We start from the raw sequence: 14867 nt of genomic DNA on the forward strand, positions 1-14867 counted from the left end.
TTACCCAGGCTGGTCTTGAACCCCTTGGGTCAAGCAATCCGCTCGCCTTGGCCTCCCAAAGTGCTTGGATTACCGGCGTGAGCCACCATGCCCTGCCCAAAAGTTATTCTTTTTCATCTCAGAGAAAATGTTAAACATTTCACCACTTAAGGTTTGCAGAAAAAAAAAATCTAGGCTGCTCTGCAGACAATAAAAAGAAAAAAAAGAATTTTCTCAATCTGTCACCCAGGCTGGAGTGGAGTGGGCAAAATCATGGCTCACTACAGCCTCAACCTCATGGGTTCAATCAATTTTCCCATCTCAAACCCCTAAGAAGCTGGAACTACAGCTGTGCCCCACCATGCCAGGCATTTTTTTTTAAATATAGGGATGGGGTCTCCCTTTGCTGCCCAGGCTAGTCTTGAACTCCTGAGCTAAAGCAATCATTTCACCTCAACCTCCCTAAATGCTGGGATTACAGGCATGAGCCACCACACCCAGCCAAGACGTCTTTTAATAGATGAAGAAAGTTCTCGTCATATACTACATAGTTTTGTCTTGACACACACACATATTAATATAATATATATATATTAATATAATATATATATATATATATAGAGAGAGAGAGAGAGAGAAATTATTGAAACTTCAGACAGTAGAGGGAAAATTGAAAACTTCCTTAGGGTTTGTCTTTTAAATTTTATTTTTTAATTATTTTGAGTCTGGCCAGGTGCAGTGGCTCACATCTGTAATCCCAGCACTATGTGAGGCTGAGGCAGGCAGATTACCTGAGGTCAGGAGTTTGAGACTAGCCTGGCCAACATGCTAAAACCTTATCTCTACTAAAAATACAAAAATTAGCTGGGTATGGTGGCACACACCTGTAATTCCAGCTACTTGGAAGGTTGAGATACAAGAATCACTTGAACCTGGGAGATGAAGGTTGCAGTGAGCCAAGATCATGTCACTGCATTCCAGCCTGGGTGACAGAGTGAGACTCTGTCTCAAAATAATAATAATAATAATAATAATTTGAGTTTGTGAAATACACTGACAGTAGACAAATGAGCTGGAGGAAAAGTATACAAATTTTTAAAAGCCACTCAAATTTAACAGTGAGCAGTTTGCATACCAGCATCAGTGGCGCTGATGTTAATAAATTCATTGGACCAATGGCATGCAAATTTATTACATGCATGTGTAGTAAATTTGCATTTATTATTTGTGGAGTCCCACAAATCATGAGACATAAAGAAGGACCAGATGACTTAAGTTTTTCGTTTTGTTGTTGTTTTTGAGACAGAGTCTTGCTCTGTCACCCAGGCTGGAGTGCAGTGCCACGATCTTGGCTCACTGAAACCTACGCCTTCAGGATTCAAGTGATTCTTCTGCCTCAGCCTCCCGAGTAAACTGGGATTACAGATGCTCACCACCACACCCAGTTAATTTTTGTGTTATTAGTAGAGACGGGTTTCACCATATTGGTCAGGCTGGTCTTGAACTACTGACCTCAGGTTATCTCACCTCACAGCCTCCCAAAGTGCTGGGATTACAAGTGTGAGCCACCACACCCAGCCGACTTAAATTTTTCTAGTGTCCTGACATACAGAAGTAATAGGGGTTTGGGATTTCTGGAAAGAAGTAGTGACAGGTTGTGGCATGTTGAGGGGAGGATGTGAACAGTGAACAAAGGCTGTTTTTTTTGTTTTGCTTTGTTTTTTGTTTTTTTTTGAGACGGAGTTTTGCTCTTGTTACCCAGGCTGTAGTGCAATGGCGCCATCTCTGCTCACCGCAACCTCCGCCTCCTGGGTTCAAGCAATTCTCCTGCCTCAGCCTCCTGAGTAGCTGGGATTACAGGCATGCGCCACCATGCCCGGCTAATTTTTTGTATTTTTTTTTCACCACGTTGACCAGGATGGTCTCGATCTCTTGACCTCGTGATCCACCCACCTCGGCCTCCCAAAGTTCTGGGATTTATAGGCCTGAGCCACCGTGCCCTGCCTAAGGCTGTTTTATTATTATACAGGTGATGTCTCTTAGGTAGCAGTCCTCGGAATAGGTGGTGTTGACCTTTAGTCTTCCCTTGAGTTAATTTTCCCTGTGCATGTATTTGGGAGGTGGGGTGGTGCTCATGACAGTTGCATTTCTTCTGGAGGAACTTCCCTTAGTCAGATAAGGAAACTTCAAAGAATGCTCCTCCCACTGGGTGCGGTGGCTCACGCCTGTAATCCTAGCACTTTGAGGCCGAGGTGGGTGGATCACCTGAGGTGAGGAGTTCAAGACCAGCCTGGCCATCATGGTGAAACCCCCCATCTTTAAAAAAAAAAAAGTAAAAAAATTAAAAATAAATAAAAAAAGAAAGCCCCTCCCTGGGCTTAGGGAGGTAAACAGGAGGAAGGACAGGGGAGCTGGAAAAGGTAAAGTGACCTTGGTTTTCCATTAGTTCAAAGCACTCAGCACACCACATATTTTGAGGAATTATTTTCTTTCTTTCTTTCCTTCTCTTTCTTCTTTCTCTTTCTTTTCCTCCTTTTCTTTCTTTCCTTCCTTCCTTCCCTTCTCCCTCCCTCCCTCCCTTTCTTCCTTCCTTCCTTCCTTCCTTCCTTCCTCCCTCCCTCCCTCCCTCCCTCTCTTCCCTCCTTCCTTCCTTCCTTCCTTCCTTCCTTCCTTCCTTCCTTCCTCCTTCCTTCCTTCCTTCCTTCCTCCCTCCCTCCCTCGCTTCCTTCCTTCCTTCCTCCCTCCCTCCCTCCCTCTTTTCCTTCCTTCCTTCCTTCCTTCCTTCCTTCCTTCCTTCCTTCCTTGCTTCCTTCCTTCTTTCTTTCTTTCTTTCTTTCGAAACAAAGCCTCTCTTTGTCATCCAGGCTGGAGTGCAGTGGCATGATTTCAGCTCACTGCAACCTCCGCCTCCCAGGTTCAAGTGATTCTCCTGCCTCAGTCTCCTGAGTAGCTGGAACTACAAGCCTGTGCCACCACACCCGGCTAATTATTTTTATTTTTAGTAGAGACAGGGTTTCACCATGTTGGCCAGGCTGGTCTCGAATTCCTGACCTCAGGTGATCCACCCATCTTGGCCTCCCAAAGTGCTAGGATTACAGGCTGGAGCCACCACAACCAGCCTTATTTTCTGACTCCCAACAATGCAACTCACAATTATGAGTTGTAATTATAACTAAAAATAAATCTTAAAAAATGTACATATGAAGACTATAAAACACCATAAGACAAATTAAAAATAACCTAAATAAGTGGGAAAATATATAATCTTCATGTAAAACTGTTAAAACATGAACTCTGAAGGGAGAGACCCCCCGAACAGGTTTGTGTGAGCAACATGGCTATTTATTCACCCGGGTGCGGGAGGGCTGAGTCTGAAAAGAGAGTCAGCGGAGGGCAGTGAGATAGGAATTGGTTTTATAGGTTTGATGTAGGCAGTGGAAAGTTACAGAAGTTACAGTTTAGGGCAGTTTTTGCAAGATGAGAGGGGGTCGTAGGGTCTGGAGTCACGAGGTTGACCAAGGTGAGTTACAAAGTCCAATGGCCTTATCAATTGAGGCGGGAAGAAGGAGCAATGGAGAATGTTTCAAAGTTGATTAGGCGCTGCAGGGATTGATTATTCTTCCTCTTTTCATGGTCTTCCAGTTACTTCAGATTTTCTAGTTCCAGGAGGCCATCCTGGGGTGTACGTGTGGGTCACAGGCGTCTTCATGGGGCTCGACTTAGGATATGGCCTATTGTGCAGCCAATTAGCCTAAAAGACCTTACATTCCTGTTGTTTTATATTAGTAATATAAAGGAAAAAGAAAGGAAGAGTGGAGGGCACAGAGGAGTGATGGGGTGATGTTTCTCAGGGCTTCTTTGAGCAGGATTGGGAAGGCACGGAAACCTAACAACAGGAAAGAATTTAGACTGCTGGGAGATCTCAGGGCACAGGGTGATATTGTGGGATTGTCAGAAGGAGCATTTGTCATACTGACTGATCAGTTATCACTTATATTTGATTTTGCAGGAATTGAGAGTTTAATCGGAAACACAGGGTTCAAATAAGAGAAGTAAAAAGGTATCAGAGGACTAAGGTTTGGAAGAAGCCATGACACCCAGTTAGAGAGGGTCCAGCCAGTCCAGCCAGCTCCAGAATAACCATTTGCCTGATTAGTGAGCTTGTGGGCTCTGTCTTTTAATCTATTGATGGCATCGTATATGAGGCCAGACTGGTTTACATAAAAACAACATTCTTCAGGCCGGGCACAGTGGCTCACGCCTGTAATCCCAGCACTTTGGGAGGTGGAGGCGGGCGGATCACGAGGTCAAAAGATCGAGATCATCCTGGCCAACACGGTGAAACCCCAACTCTACTAAAAAATACAAAAATGAGAGGAACGATCCAAGATGGCCGATTGCTAACATCCCAAGATTGCAGCTCTCAGGGAAGGCGCGGAGAACTAGAGGATGCCACACTTTCAAAGTCTGGCTGCTCACGGAGCAGAAGATCCCCCAGTGGAGGAAACACGGGGTCGCCAGCGTGACTCTCGTGGCTGGCCCAGCGGTTCCGCCCGCACCTCGGCGCGGCAGCTCTCGGAGCAGAGTAAACGGGACCAGGTTCCCCTTCTGACCGAGGTTTGGAGTCCTGGGAAGGCAGAGTCGCCTACTACGGACACAAGAAGGAAGCCAGACAGGAGAATCCTGGGCAGAAAAGCACCATCAGTTTTAACGCCGCTGCTCTGGCCCTGGAAACTAACAACCTGGACGTCCACTCAAGAGACCTAATCTGAAAGTTGGTAATTTCAAAGAGACAGGAGGATAAATTTACAATGACGGGAAGAAACCAGCGTAAAAAAGCTGAGAATACTCAAAGTCAGAACGCCTCTCCCTCTAAAGATGATCACAGTTCCACATCGACAATGGAACAAGGCTTGATGGAGAACGAGCACATCCTGATGACAGAATCACTCTTCAAGGAATGGATAATAACAAACTTGGGTGAGTTAAAAGAACATGTTGTAGCCCAACGTAAAGAAACTAGAAACTTTGAAAAAAGGTTTGATGAAATCCTATTGAGAATAGACAACTTAGAGAGGAGTATGAGTGAATTAATGGAACTGAAGAATACAATACAGGAACTCCGAGAAGTATGCACAGGTTTAAACACTCGAATTGTTCAAGCAGAAGAAGGGATATCAGAGGTCAAAGTCCAACTTAATGAAATAAAACGTGAAGAAAAGATTAGAGAAAAAAGGATAAAAAGGAATGAGCAAAGTCTCCAAGAAATGTGGGACTATGTGAAAAGACCAAATTTACGTTTGATAGGTGTACCTGAATGCGATGGAGAGAATGAATCCAAGCTGGAAAATACCCTTCAGGATATTATTCAGGAAAATTTTCCTAAACTAGCAAAGCAGGTCAACATTCAACCCAGGTAATACAGAGAACACCACAAAGATATTCCTCAAGAAGAGCAACCCCAAGGCACATAATCGTTAGATTCACCAGGGTTGAAACAAAGGAGAAAATACTAAGGGCAGCCAGAGAGAAAGGTCATGTTACCCACAAAGGCAAGCCTATCAGACTTACAGCAGATCTCTCAGCAGAAACTCTACAAGCCAGAAGAGAGTGGGGGCCAATATTCAACATCCTCAAAGAACAGAACCTTCAGCCCAGAATTTCATATCCAGCCAAACTAAACTTCACAACTGAAGGAAAAATAAAATCTTTTATGAACAAGCAAGAACTCAGAGATTTTATTACCACCAGTCCTGCTTTACAAGAGCTTCTGAAAGAAGCATTACACACAGAAAGAAACAACCAGTATTAGCCTTTCTAAAAATACACCAAAAAGTAAAGAGCACCAACATAAAGAAGAATTTACACCAACGAATGGATAAAACAGCCGGTCAACATCAAATGGCAGTAACCCTAAATTTAAATTGACTGAATCCCCCAATCAAAAGACACAGGCAAAACCCAACGGCATGTTACATCCAGACCTGTTTCACATGCAAGGATACACAAAGACTCAAAACAAAGGGATGGAGAAAGATTTACCAACCAAATGGAGAGCAAAAATAAATAATAAATAAATAAAAAGCAGGAGTTGCAATTCTCGTATCGGATAAAATAGATTTTAAAGCAACAAAGATATAGTGGTAAAAGGATCAATGCAACAACAAAAACTAACAATCCTAACACCCAGATACATAGAGACTTAGATTCAATGAGACAGAAAATTAATAAGGATAACAAGGACTCGAACTCAGATCCAGAACAAGTAAACTTAATAAATATTTATAGAGCTCCCCGCTTCAAATACACAAAATATACATTCTTGTCAATACCACATCACACCTACCCATAAGTTTAAATGAAACATTGATTGGCCATTATTAATACCCAATTTTTTTCAAAATAAAGCAATATTTCCATTTACTCTCCCTTTTTCTTCCTCTTTCTTCCTCTCCATTACTTATTTTTTTTTTTTCTTTCCTTCTCTCAAAAAAAAAAAAAAAGAAATCAACTTGTAAACCTCTAGATCCAGGTCCGCAATGTCTCTCTCATTGCTTGATTTCCTTCCTTCCCTTCCCTCCCCCCCTCCCTTTCCACTTCCTCCCTTCCTTCCTTCCTTCATCCCTTCCTTCCTCCCTACCGTCCTTCTTCCCTCCCTTCCTGCCTTCCTCCCTCACCCAAAAAAAAAAATAAAATAAAATACAAAAATTAGCTGGGTGTGGTGGCACGCGCCTGTAGTCCCAGCTGCTCAGGAGGCTGAGGTGGGAGAATTGCTTCAACCTGGGAGGCAGAGGTTGCAGTGAGCTGAGATCGCAGCACTGCAGTCCAGCCTGGCACCTGGTGACAAAGCGAGACTCTCTCTCCAAAAAAAAAAAAAAAATTCTTCATTTAGGAATAGGCAAAGACCCCCTTTTGCAGCAGTCAGGAAATCCAGACCTCTGCGTGTTTGGAGGACAACTGCAGCTAGGAAATATACTTCAGCTTGAAGAAGGGATAGTGATTAACTCTGCAATATGAGCAGAGAAATCATTAGACAGGCTACAGAAGCTGACGATGGAGGTGGTAAGACCTGCTATCCCTGTGCCCAGTGCAGTAGTCATTCCTAACCCCACAAGTAAGGGGATCCATGGAGTGACCTGCTTGTGTCGTGTCGGGACCACAAGGGGAACAGGGAGGCTTCTGTGTTTGTTGGCAAACTGAATTTTGGGAGTAAGGAAAACTAGGGGTCAAGTGCCTCTCCAGTTGGTAGGAAGACAGATGTAAGAAGAACCGAACAGGACAAAAGTCTTTGGATTAGACAGAACTGGCAGTGTAAACTGAAAAGGTGACAAAGTGTTCTGAGGGGGGCTGGGGCTTTGGACCCAAATGCCAAGGAAACCAGAAAGGGCTGCGGCTGCTAGAGGCTGTAGCGGGGTTTGGTAGGGTAACTGTGTGGAGGGAGAGCTCTGGTTTTCATGGTGTATGAGGAAGCGTGTGGTAACCACTCACTTTCATTAACAAGGTTGGGTGTAAGCAGACAGGAAGAGGGGTCTGGGGAGAGTCTGATGAAGGGGAGGGCAGCCAGGGATGGAGAGAGACAGGGGGAACGCCTACCTAGGCACAGCTTGAAGTTTATTTGCCAATTTTGTGTAGGGGAAAATTCGCAGGGCTGATATGTAGGAAAAAAGCCGGCGGTGGGGGGGGGTCTGAGAAAACCCTGAGGAGTATTAGAGCGGCAGATGGAACATGGAGATGCGATTGCTTTGAGGATGGACTTCCATGGTGGAAGAGAAATAAGGGGTTTAAAAGATGAGCCAGGGGCTGGTATTCTGCGTGGAAGCAGTCACCAGAGGATGAGGGGGTAGGGTGAGCATGTGAGGCAGGGAGGAGGAACGTGGAGAGGAGGGCCGGCCTGACTGTCACCAGACTTGGGGAGTTGTGAGAGGCCGGGAGGCCTTGCTGTCAATTCCCACAACAGTTATGGAGGCCAAGGAGACAGGTCCTTGGAAAGAAGGCAGCGTGGGGAGGGTGGCCCCCGTGTTGATTAAGAAGGGAATGGACTTACCATCCACTGTCAGTTACCTGAAGCTCAGGGTCTGTGACGGTTCAGGGGCCTTCCAAGATGTTTGGGCAGCATCAGTCTTCAGCCGCCAAGACGAAGAACAGCAACGTGAGTCAGACGGTCTGATTTTCAGTGGGGGCCCCGCACAGACGGGGCAGGGCTTAGGAGGAATTGCAGGCTGTGGGCATTCCTCGGCCCAGTGGCCAGGTTTCTGATACTTGAAGCAAGGTCTGGGAGGGGCAGCTGGACGCTGCACTCTGCGCGCTCTGAAGTCTTTGTGAGTGGGTGGTGTGGCTGGGGTTTGCTTATGACAGAGGCAAGTGTTTGTAATCCTGAGACATGCTGCCAGCGGACAGCCTCTTCCCTATTATTGAACACCTTGAAAGCAGGGTTGATTAATTCCTGTTGTGGGGTTTGAGGGCCAGATTTTAATTTCTATAGCTTTTTTAATGTCAGGGGCTGATTGGGTGATAAAATGCATATTAAGCGTTCTTCTGGGGTGAGCATAGAAGTAAGGATGACGTTTAAGTCACCCCAGGTGAGATTATAGGACTGGGTTAAGAATTAGAACTCTTGTATATATTCAGTAGGGTGTGATGAAAAAGGAGCCTAACCATTGGTCTATCTGGGAAAGCTCGGATAAAGAGAAAGGCACGTGCACCCTAACTATGCCTTTGGCTCCAGCCACCTCTCGCAGGGCGGAGGATGTAGCCACAGGACTGAACTGTAAGCCGGACTGGCTATGAGGTGGGGAGGTGACATGAGGGGCATGAGGAGGTGGGTTGTGGGCAGAGGAAGAGGAGGGAGGCTCTGGGGGTGGGGTCTTAGGGCCTGGATTGGGGTCTGGTTCAGACAGGCGGGGAAGAGAAAGGTCGGAATGGTCAATGGACAAGGATGATTCTGGGTCACCAGCAGATCCAGGAGGGGCGGATGGAAGGGAGAGAAGGAAAATTTGGGACGGGTTGCATTGAGAGCAGAGATTAGGGAGGGACTGGAGTATAAAAAAAAAAAAAACGCCTGGACATCAGGCACTTAAGACCATTTGTTGACAAAAATTGTTTAGGTCTCACAGAATAGACAAATTGAAAGTGCCGTTTTCTGGCCATTTGAAACCACTGTCTCATTTGTATTGAGGCCAGGCTGTGTTACAGAAAAAATGAGACTTTTAGGTTTCAGATCAGGCAACAGCTGAAGAGCTTTCAGGTTTTTTAGACACAGGCCAGAGGCAAAGACAGAGGAATAGAGGGTGGAATATTGCACACAGAGAAGGAGGTAAGTTTAAGGAAACTAGAGTAGAGACGAGGAGAAGGAGCGAGCAGCCCCCAGGGTTTTCAGTGGGGGTCCCTGACTGATTCCTAGGCTGTAACGTGGGCGAGTGATCAAGGCATGCATCCCTGTGATTGACCAGACACCAAGGAAAGACTGTTTTTCTGAGTCCATGACCGATGTCGGAGGTTTTTTTTTTTTGATGTCGGAGTTTTTGAGTGAGAGGGAGAGACTTGTCTTCTCTGTCTCTACATGGATAAAAAGTGTCTCCTTTGTCTCTACTAAAAGGAGAAAGATTTAAAGGAAAAGAGAGAAAAAGAGGGAAGAAACTTGTCTCCTCTTCCCTGAAGGAAAAGAGAAAGAGGAGGGACAGGGACTGCTCCCTGACCTGAAGGTGGCAAGAGAGCTGTTCCGTACGCCAAGTGTGAGCTGCTGATCTGGTCTGATGTCTCAACATCCTGGGTGGGTCTCTTCCCAGAAAGGGAGCAGGGAAGGGGGCTGGTCCCCCAAAGGAGTCCCTATCCCAGGTTTCATCACCAAATGTTGAAACACATGCTCTGAATGAAGAGACCCCCAAACAGGCTTTGTGTGAGCAACATGGCTGTTTATTCACCGGGGTGCGGGCGGGCTGAGTCTGAAAAGAGAGTCAGCGGGGGGCGGCGGGATAGGAGTTGGTTTTATAGGTTTGGTGTAGGCAGTGGAAAGTTACAGAAGTTACAGTGTAAGGCGGTTTTTACAAGCTGGCAGGAGGATATAGGGTCTGGAGTCACACGATTGACCAAGGTGGGTTACAAAGTCCAATTGCCTTGTCAGTTGAGGCGGGAATAAAGAAAACAGCGAATGTCTCAAAGTTAATTAGGTGCCCCAGGGGTTGATCATTCTTCCTCTTTTCTTTCTTTCTTTTTTTTTTTTTATAAAAATGGGGTGTCACCATGATGACCAGGCTGGTCTTTTTTTTTTTTTCTTTTAAAATTTTTTTTTAATTGCATTTTAGGTTTTGGGGTACATGTGCAGAACATGCAAGATGGTTCATAGGTACACACATGGCAGTGTGTTTTGCTGCCTTCCTCCCCTTCACCCACATTTGGCATTTTTCCCCATGCTATCCCTCCCCAGCTCCCCCCCACCGCTGTCCCTCCCCTATTCCCCCCAATAGACCCCAGTGTGTAGTACTCCCTTCCCTGTGTCCATGTGTTCTCATTTTTCATCACCCGCCTATGAGTGAGAATATGCGGTATTTCATTTTCTGTTCTTATGTCAGTTTGCTGAGAATGATGGCTTCCAGGTTCATCCATGTCCCTACAAAGGACAAGAACTCATCATTTTTGATTGCTGCATAATATTCCATGGTGTATATTTTCCCAGTCCAGTCTATCATCGATGGGCATTTGGGTTGGTTCCAGGTCTTTGCTATTGTAAACAGTGCTGCCATGAACATTCGTGTGCATATGTCCTTATAGTAGAATGATTTATAGTCCTTTGGATATATACCCAGTAATGGGATTGCTGGGTCAAATGGAATTTCTATTTCTAAGGCCTTGAGGAATTGCCACACTGTCTTCCACAATGGTGGAACTAATTTACACTCCCACCAACAGTGTAAAGATGTTCCTATTTCTGGCCAGGCTAGTCTTGAACTCCTGACCTCAGGTGCTTCCAGTTACTTCAGATCTTCTAATTTTAGGAGGCCATCCAGCAGTGTACGTGCGGGTCACAGGGACTGCCATAGGCCATACGTGGCTTAGGGTATGGCCTATGGTGCAGCCAGTTAGCCTAAAAGACCTTACAAAAACATTATACACAAAAATTCTGGATTATGAAGCTATTGAGGACTAAACTCTAATTTTTTATCTTGCCCAAGTTCCTGGGTAAGGGGTCTGGGGAGTCATGCCCTACAAATCAAATTCTCATCAGATGGGTTTTATTTAACCCTAAATACTGTGGTTTACTTTCCAACCTGACTCTGGCATAACATTATGAGACAAGGAAGAAGATGAAAATATACTCCAAAACATGTTTCTTTGCTATATTTTGAAATGGCCCTACAAAACTGTTCTTTGTGGGGGAGAAATTGCATCTGTAAAGAATCTCTATTAACAAAGCCGGATCTTTTTCTTCCAGATGTTCCCAGTCCTAAGGAGATTAACTAAGATCTGATGAGAAACATTTGTCGTCTATTGGCTCTAAGGGCAGTCCCTATAAGACTTCAAAAGAACTTTGGTCTCCACAATTTTTATCTTAACCTGAACAGACTCAATCGTCAACCAGAAAATGTTTAAATTCATGTATAGCCTTCAAGCCCCTGCTTTGAGTTGTCCTGTATTTCTGGACCAAACCAATGTATTTCTTAAATGTGTTTGATCGATGTCGTGCCTCTCTAAAATGTATGAACCCAAGCTGCACTCCAACCACCGGGCACATGTTCTCAGGACCTCCTGGGGGCTGTGTCATGGGCCATGGTTCCTCATATTTGGCTCAGAATAAATCTCTTCAAATATTTTACAGAGTTCGACTCTTTTCGTCGACAATATAAATTCTCCCCAAATTGATTTAGTGTCAATGCAATTCCAGTCAAATTCAAGCAGGTTTTTTGTTATGAAAATTGACAAAATAGGCCAGATGCAGCAGCTCATGCCTGTAATCCCAGCTCTTTGGGAGGTCAGGAGTTCGAGACCAGACTAGCCAACATGCTAAAAACCCCATCTCTACTAAAAATACAAAAATTAGCTGGGTATGGTGGCGGGCCCTTGTAAACCTACTCAGGAGACTGAGGCAGGGGAATTGCTTGAACCTGTGAGGCAGACGTTGCAGTGAGCTGAGATCCCACCAAAAATTAACAATGTGATTCTTTTCTTTTCTCTTTTTGAGATGGAGTTTTACCCTCGTTGCCCCGGCTAAAGTGCAGTGGTATAATCTCAGCTCACTGCAACCTCCGCATCCCAGGTTCAAGTGATTCTCCTGTCTCAACCTCCCAAGTAGCTGGAATTACAGGTCCTCGCTATCATGCCCAGCTAATTTTTGTATTTTCAGTAGAGACAGGGTTTCACCATGTTGGCCAGGCTGGTCTCAAACTCCTGACCTTAGGTGATTTACCCACCTTGGCCATCCAAAGTGCTGGGATTACAGGAGTGAGTCACAGCTCCCAGCTGACAATGTGATTCTAAAATTCACATGGAATGAATATCCAAGACAAACTGCAATAAGAACAACGTGGGAGGACTTACTCTACCAGATGTCGAAATGATCAAAAACCTACATTAATTAAGGCGATGTGTTATTGGTGTAAGGATACAAAAATAGAGTGAAGAAGCAGAATACAGTCTGGAATGAAACGTACATATGTATGTACCCTAGATTCATGACAAAGATGACGCTGATGAGCAGTGGTGAAATGTCAGTACGTTCAAAAAATTCTGTGTGCATAACTGGGAATCTATACTTAAAAAAAGAAGCTTGGTCTCTAGCTGTATTCAAGATGGATTATACAGCTAAATATAGAAAGCCTCATGCCTGTAATCCAAGCACTTTGGAGGCCAAGGCAGGTGGATCACCTGAGGTCGGGAGTTCAAGACCAGCCTGACCAACACGCTGAAACTCCATCTTAAAAAAAAAGTAAGGCCAGGTACGGTGCCTCATACCAGTAATACCAGCACTTTTGGAAGCTGAGGTGGGAGGATAACTTGAAATCAGGAGCTCAAGACCAGCCTAGACAAGAAAAAGAGATCCCCCATCTCTATGGAGGAAAGAAACAAATAAGCTGGGCGCGGTGGCTCATGCCTGTAATCCTAGCACTTTGGGAGGCTGAGGCTGGTGGATCACCTGAGGTCAGGAGTTCAAGACCAGCCTGACCAATATGCTGAAACCCCGTCTTTAAAACAAACAAACAAAGAAAGCCAGCATTGGTGGTGTCTGTTGTCCCCAGCTACTCGGAACACTGAGATGAAAGGATTCCTGGAGTCCAGAAGTTCAAGGCTATGACTGAGCCACTGTACTCCATCCTGCGTGACAGATCAAGACCTCATCTCAAAAAAAAAAAGGGTAAAATCGCTGCACATGGTGGCTTATATCTATAATCCCAGCACTTTGGGAGGCCGAGGTGGGTGGATCACCTGAGGTCAGGAGTTCAAGACCAGCCTGGCCAACATGATGAAACTCTGTTCTTCACTAAAACACAAAAATTAGCTGGCCATGGTGGAGGGCACCTCTAGTCCTAAGCTACTCATGAGGCTGAGGCACGAGAATCACTTGAACCCAGGAGGCAAAGATTGCAGCCAGCCAAGATCATACCACTGCACTCCAGCCTGGGCAACAAAAGGGAAACTATGTCTCAAAAAAAAAAAGGTAAAATTATCAAATGTATATTTTTAACTTTTTTGACACGGTGTCACTCTGTCACCCAGGATGGAGTCCAGTGGCATGACCTTAGTTCATTGTAACCTTCAACTCCCGGGTTCAAGTAATTCTCCTGCCTCAGCCTCCCAAGTAGATGGGATTACAGCATGTGCCAACATGTCTGGCTAATTTTTGTATTTTTGGTAGAGACGGGTTTCACCATTTTGGCAAGGCTGGTCTTGAGCTCCTGACCTCAAGTGATCTGCCTGCTTCAGCTTCCCAAAGTGCTGGGATTAAAGTCATGAGCCACTGCACCTGGCATACATTTTTCTTTTCTTTTCTTTTAAGATGGAGTCTAGCTCTGTTGCCCAGGCTGGAGTACAGTGGTGCAATCTCGGCTCACCGCAACCTCCGCTTCCTGGGTTCCAGCAATTCTCCTGCCTCAGCCTCTGGAGTAGCTGGAACTATAGGTATATGCTGCCATGCCCGACTAATTTTTGTATTTTTAGTAGAGATGGGGTTTCACTATGTTGGCCAGGCTGGTGTCGAACTCCTGACCTCATGATCTGCCCACCTTGACCTCCCAAAGTGATGGTATTACAGGTGTGAGCCTGGGTGCCGCCCATAAAATTTTTAAAAGATAAAATAAGGAAATGTAATGACCTTCCAACAGGGAAAGTCTGTAAAAACACACACTTATAAATTGGGTGACATTAAAATTAAGGACATTCATGAAAAGATCCCATTAAGACAATATAAAGACAAGCTCTGAAGTAGAAGATGGAATTTGCAAAGCATAATGAATGACAAAGAGTTTGCATTCAGAAGGAGAAAAAGACACACAATCCCATTGGAAAGTGGGTAGGATATTAAGAAATAATTACTGGCTGGGCTCAGTGGCTCACACCTGTAATCCCAGCATTTTGGGAGGCCGAGGCAGGCAGATTACCTGATTTCAGGCATTCAAGACCAGCCGGGCCAACATGGTGAAACCCTGTCTCTACTAAAATACAGAAAACATTAGCCAGGCATGATGGCAGGTGCCTATAATCCCAACTACTTGCGAGGCTGAGGCAGGAGAATCACTTAAACCCGGGAGGTGGAGGTTGCAGTGAGCCGAAATCGCGTCATTGCACTCCAGCCTGGGAAACAGAGTGAGACTCTGAGTCAAAATAATCAAACAAACAAACACAAAAAACCAAAACCAAAGAAAAAAAGAAATAATTACTTCACAAAAAGGATATCTGAA

Source organism: Callithrix jacchus, chromosome 15, assembly GCF_049354715.1.
Source record: "Callithrix jacchus isolate 240 chromosome 15, calJac240_pri, whole genome shotgun sequence".
NCBI classification, from domain to species: domain Eukaryota; kingdom Metazoa; phylum Chordata; class Mammalia; order Primates; family Cebidae; genus Callithrix; species Callithrix jacchus.